The 5,922-nt window shown below is 45.2% G+C and overlaps 1 long non-coding RNA gene across 1 annotated transcript; it reads right to left on the bottom strand.

The window, feature by feature from the left end:
- Positions 1-1,758: 1,758 nt before the first annotated feature.
- Positions 1,759-5,288, bottom strand: LOC127576108 (uncharacterized). The gene is made up of 3 exons (XR_007957171.1): positions 5,187-5,288; positions 4,459-4,612; positions 1,759-2,030 (listed from the first exon to the last, which is right to left on the bottom strand). It is a non-coding gene; the product is annotated as an uncharacterized LOC127576108 (long non-coding RNA).
- Positions 5,289-5,922: the final 634 nt, after the last annotated feature.

Below are 5,922 nucleotides of genomic sequence, written 5' to 3'. Positions count from 1 at the left end.
CCACAACTTCCTAACCCTTTGGAATGTGGGAGGACACGGAGCACCCAGAGGAAACCCACGCAGACACGGGGAGAATGTACAAGCTCCTTACAGACAGCGGCCGGAATTGAACCCGGGTCACTGGTGCTGTAATAGCATTATGCTAACTGCTACACTGCCGTGCCTGCCCACACACTGCCGTGCCTGCCCACACACTACTGTGCCTGCCCACATATTTATTGCAATAAATACTAGATAACTAAAATCACTATTGACAACACTGATCCCTCTCATACCGGGAGTAGTTGGTGTTCACATTTCAGGTGCTATCCTTGCTGATAGTAAAGGCTCACTGTGTGTAGGCACCCCACATGATTCCACTCGGGCCAACGTTCTCACTGACCGACGTTGCCTCTACAAGCACCACAGAACCAGAACAACCACAGCGACAGGCCACTAGAGTTACCATAAATTGTCCCTGTGTAGGTGAGGGGTAAACAGTAGGAAATGCTGGAGGAGCTATAGAAACACGAACAGGGGGAGCTTCACACGGATCAGACCACATAACCACATGTACTTGTTGAAATTATTGTTTCGTTTATTGAACTACTGCTGACTGGAGTTATAACTCCACAGAGAAATGGGACCCATGTTCCCACTATGTTTGGAGTCATCCACAAAAGCCTTTGGAAATGTTCATGTTCAGATTTTTGCTGGAGTGAATAGTGCTTCGGCCCATGGTTTATACCAACCATCAACCACCCATTTACACTAATCCCATTCTATTCTCCCCATATTCCCATTAATCCTTCTTGATTCTACCACTCGTCTGAATACTCAGGGCAATTTGCAGCAGCTAATGAACCTATCAACCCAAATAAAAACTGCTGGAGGAACTCAGCAGGTCAGACGTCATCTGTAGAGGCAAATGGACAGTTGATGTTTCTGGTTAAGACCCTTCATCTGGACTGAAAGGGCAGAGGGGTCTCTGATGAAGGGTCTTGATCCAAAACGTTGACTGTCCATTTCCTCCAGCAGTTTGTTCCTCCAGATTCCAGCATCTACAATCTCTTGTGTCTCTGACCTATTAACTCACATGTCTTTGGGATGTGAGGGGAAACTGGAGCACACGGGGGAAACCCAGGTCACAGGGAGAACGTGCAAACTCCACACAGACAGCACCAGAGGTCAGGATCAAACCAGGTCTCTGGCACTGCAAGGCAGTGGTTCTCCTAGTTGTGCCTCTTGTAGTAAAAAAGGCTAACATTTGCCCTCTTCTACACTTTCCAGACTTAAAGGCTCCAGTTTACTTTGGGGAGGCTGTAACTGTGTGATGCATGATATAGGTGTGGACCTGCTGCTGGAGAAGCATCAGGCGTAATAGTGTGACTTCAGTCCAGAAGAACCCTGTGCAATGACACAAATGGTGTGATTTCACCCAGAAATGATTGCGAACATCATTTAACTCCAACTAACGTTCATGTTGGATCCCACAGCACTGAAAATAAGTAAGGTTTTGCTCTCCAGATTCTAGGCAAATAATTCCATGACTCTGCTGGGGAAAGTCAAAGTTGAGTTCATTGTTATATGCACGTACAATGAAAAACTTACTTGCAGCAGCATCACAGGCACAGAGCATCAGAGACACAATGCTCACAAGAAAAACATAAATTAACATACATTGTACACAAATTTCACAAGAAGGAGCACAATTAGAACTAAAAACAACAAAGTCCATTTTAGTGCAAAGTGGTCAAGGTGGTCATAGTGTTGCTAAACTGTAGTGATTAGGGTTGTGCCGGTTGGTTCAAGAACCGAATGGTTGAAGGGAAGTAGCTGTTCCTGAACCTGGTGGTGTGGGACTTCAGGCTTCTGTACCTCCTGCCCGATGGTAGCTGCAAGAAGATGGCACGGCCCAGATGGTGGGGATCTTTGACGATGGATGTTGCCTTCTTGAGGCAGCGCCTCCTGTAGATACTCCCGATGGTGGAGAGGGATGTGCCCGTGATGTATTGGGCTGAGTCCACTGCTCTCCGCAGCTTCTCACGTTCCTGCACATTTGAAAGACATTTATGTGGTGTGATATTGTGTCCTATCAACCCAGAGTTCCCAATCCCAGCAGGAAGTCCCCAAAGTTCCAATTCCAACACCAAACCATAGCTGAATGGTGGTTCTTTCACTGAGCTAGTAATCCAGATGTGTGTGCAACCTTCAAGAGTTCAGATAGCTGAGAATTTAAATTCAGCTAACTAAATAAAATCTTGAATTAAGAAGCTCGTGTCGTGATCATGAAACTGCTGCATTGCCATAGAAACCAGTGCAATAAATTGCAGCCTTTGACAGTAAATAGCCACCTCTCATGAATGAACAAGCAAATATGTTGGGCGGTATTAAGTGAATGGATTTTGTGTGACAAAACAATCAGGCTGAGGTGTGATGAAGTTCCAGGTATAACTAACAACAGGATTTAGCAATCCATTACTAAAAGAAGAGGTTTACTTGATAGGTGCTGAAATTATTCCCTCCTGAATACACTCCTTCGGGTCAAAGATAAGTATCTTTCCCTGCTTCATCAGCCAACCTTTTCTCTCAGTTCCTCTGAAGTGCACTGCAGTTCAACCAAAGGAACATAAGAAATAACAGCAGTAGGTTATTCAACCTCTCATACCTGTTCTGCCGTTCAATAAGATCATGGCCGATTCTTTTTTATATCTCAGTGCTGTTTTCCTGCACTAAATCAATATACCCTGGTTCCCTTAACTTCACAAAAAAAAATCTATCAAGTTATTGAGTAACCTAGGTTACTCTGACAGCACCTCCTAGAGTCACAATGTCTACCACTAACCAGGACAAGGGATGCAGGAGCATGGGAAGACCACCACAAGCAGGCTCCCCCTCCTTCCTCGCGTCTGCTTCCTCAGAAGGCTAACGAAATTCAGCATGTCCTCGATGACTCATTCCATTTTTTACAGATGCACCATAGAAAGCATTCTATCTGGAAGCATTAAAAGCTTGGTACAGCAACTGCTCTGCCCAAGACCACAAGGAATTACAGAGAGTTGTGAACGCAGCCCAGTCCATCACGCAAACCAGCCTCCCCTCCATCGACTCTTGTCTACAATTCCCGCTGCCTCGGGAAGGCAGCCAACATAGTCAAGGATTCCTCCCGCTCCAGTCGTTTTCTCTTCTCCCCCTTCACACAGGGCAACGGATATAAAAACTTGAGGCTCAAGGACAGTCTGCCCCCCAGCACATTCTCACTGACGCAAAAAGATGCATTTCACTGTGTGTTTCGATGTATATGCGACTAATAAATAAATATCTTATCTTCTATCCCGCTGTTATCAGACTCATGAATGGACATCTCATACACTAAAAGATGAACTCTCGATCTCTCAATCTACCTCATCATAGCCCTCGCACTATTTGTCTGCCTGCACTGCACTTTCTCTGTAACTGTAACACTATATTCTGCATTCTGTTTTCTTTTTACTACCTCAATGTACTGAGGTATGGAATGATCTGTCTGGATGGCACGCAAACAAAAGCTTTTCACTGCATCTCAGTACATGTGACAGTAATAAACCAATTACCAATTACAATTCCAAATTGGAATGTAAACTAAAATGGACTTTTTTTGTTCTAATTGCATTCTTTCTTGTAAAAATTGTGTATAATTCATGTTTAATTTATGCATTTTTTTGTGAATGCTGCTTATCTGATGCTAAGTGCCTGTGATGCTGCTGCAAGTAAGTTTTTCATTGCACCTGTGCACACATGTACTTGGGCATATGACAATAAACTTGACTTGACTTTGACCGACTGTATTGTTTGATCAATTGCGCAGGCATGGTAGTGTAGCAGTTAGTGTAACGCTATTACAGCGCCAGCGACCTGGGTTCAACTCTGGCCACTGTCTGTAAGGAGTTTGTACATTCTCCCTGTGTCTGCGTGGGTTTCCTCTGGGTGCTCCAGTTTCCTCCCACATTCCAAAGACGTACAGGTTAGGAAGTTGTGGGCATGCTATGTTGGCATCAGAAGCGTGGCGACACTTGCAGGCTGCCCCCAGAACACTCTACGCAAAAGATGTATTTCACTGTGTGTTTCGATGTACATGTGACTAATAAAGAAAGCTTATCCTATCTCATTTCGTCTTATCTTATCTTCCTAGCCTCAAATTATATGGCCAGATTTCACTATCACTGTGAGTCCTGGAACTCCCTCCCCAACAACACTGTGGGAACATCTTTACCAGGAGAACTGCAGTTGTTCAAGAAGGTGGCTGACCTCCACCTTCTCAATGGCTAGCTCAAGACAAATGGTCTCATCCCAGAAAATGAATAAATAAAAGTAAAACTGATTGTGGGGTTGTCTCTACGTCTCATGAAAGTTGCAGTATCTACGAGAATCTTAGTGAGTGCAGCATAGCGGTGTAGAACTGCTGTCTCACAGTACAAGAGCCCCGGGTTCAATCCTAACCTCTGGTGCTGCTTGTGTAGAGTTTGCACGCTCTCCATGTGACCATGTAGGTTTCCTCCTGATCCTCCTGTTTCTTCCCGCACCACAAAGCCTCTGAGTTGGTAGGTTAATCATCGCTAGTCTGTAGGTGAATGGCAGAATCTTGGGGGAGTCACTGAGAATGTGGGGAGAATACAAAAAAAAGGATCAATGTAGAATTACATTACATAAAGGGATTACGTAATAGGATCAATGTACAGCTTAACATATGAGGAGGGTTTGTTGTCTCTGGGCCTGCACTCGATGGCGTTCAGAAGGATGAGGTGGGAATCTCATTGAAACCTACTGGATATTGAAAGGCCTGGATAGAATGGACGTGGAGAGGATGTTTCCATTAGTGGGAGAGTCTAGGATCCAAGGGCACAGCCTCAGAATAGAGGGATGTCCCTTTAAAACTCGGATGAGGAGGAATTTCTTCAGCCAGAAGGCGGTGAATCTGTGGAACTCGTTGCCACGGAGGGCTGTGGAGGCCATTGGGTGTATTTAAGGCAGAGATCGATAGGTTCGTGATTGGTGAGGGGGTTAAGGGTTATGGGGAGAAGGCAGAAGAATGGGGTTGAAAAAAAATCGGCCATGATTGAATGGCGGAGAAGACTCGATGGACCGAATGGCCTAATTCTGCCCCTATATGGTCTTATGGACGTGTAAATGAGTGATTGATGGTTGGTGTAGACTGTGTGCTGAGGTACCTGTTTCCGTGCTGTATCCCTCTATGACTGAGAATCTGTGTGTTGTCTTTATCAATCTTTAGAGCTGGTTTTTGGGTACTGATGCTTTTCGGTAGAGCCTGCGGCATGATATTCACTTCAGAAGCAGCTCAGGGCTCAGTGCAAAAGGTTCTGCATTCCCTGAGCAGCTCGATGTGTCAGCCCAGTAACTGACAGCACTAACATATTGCACCAAAATCCAGCCAATCAGCTCAGGCAGAGCCAAACCCAAGAGAACAGGTTCCTGGCTTCTCTCTCTCCCAATTTGTAAATCTTTCAGGAGTCCTTAACAACAAGCTCCTGACTGCTAAAAAGCGGAAGGATCTCCTTTAAGCCTGACTGCTCCCTTCTACTGGATGCGAGGCACAAATGGAATTCAAATAAATTAGCAATCATGTCACTGCACCTCCCTTCTCCTGCTGTGAGGCAGACAGGTTTCAAGAAGGGAATAAATTATGTTTGTCTGGAGAATTTGCTCAGGTGATGAGGAAAAGTTGATTGCAATCACAGTGCACCTTTTCCTTCTCAACAACAGACAAGAATAGTTCAGGGGCATTTAAACAAAGAAAGAACTACGATCAGAAAGCAGGGGTAAGAGAGATGGGATCTGGTACGACATTACGTGGTGTAGGACCCAAAACGTCGACAATTCCTTCCCCCCCCACAGATGCTGGTCGACCCGCTGAGTTCCGCCAGCAGATCGTTTGTTGCTCCAGAT

This window comes from Pristis pectinata, chromosome 1 (genome assembly GCF_009764475.1).
Source record: "Pristis pectinata isolate sPriPec2 chromosome 1, sPriPec2.1.pri, whole genome shotgun sequence".
Classification (NCBI taxonomy): domain Eukaryota; kingdom Metazoa; phylum Chordata; class Chondrichthyes; order Rhinopristiformes; family Pristidae; genus Pristis; species Pristis pectinata.
The sequence above is the reverse complement of the archived record's forward strand: the minus strand, read 5'-3'. Positions and strand labels throughout refer to the sequence as shown.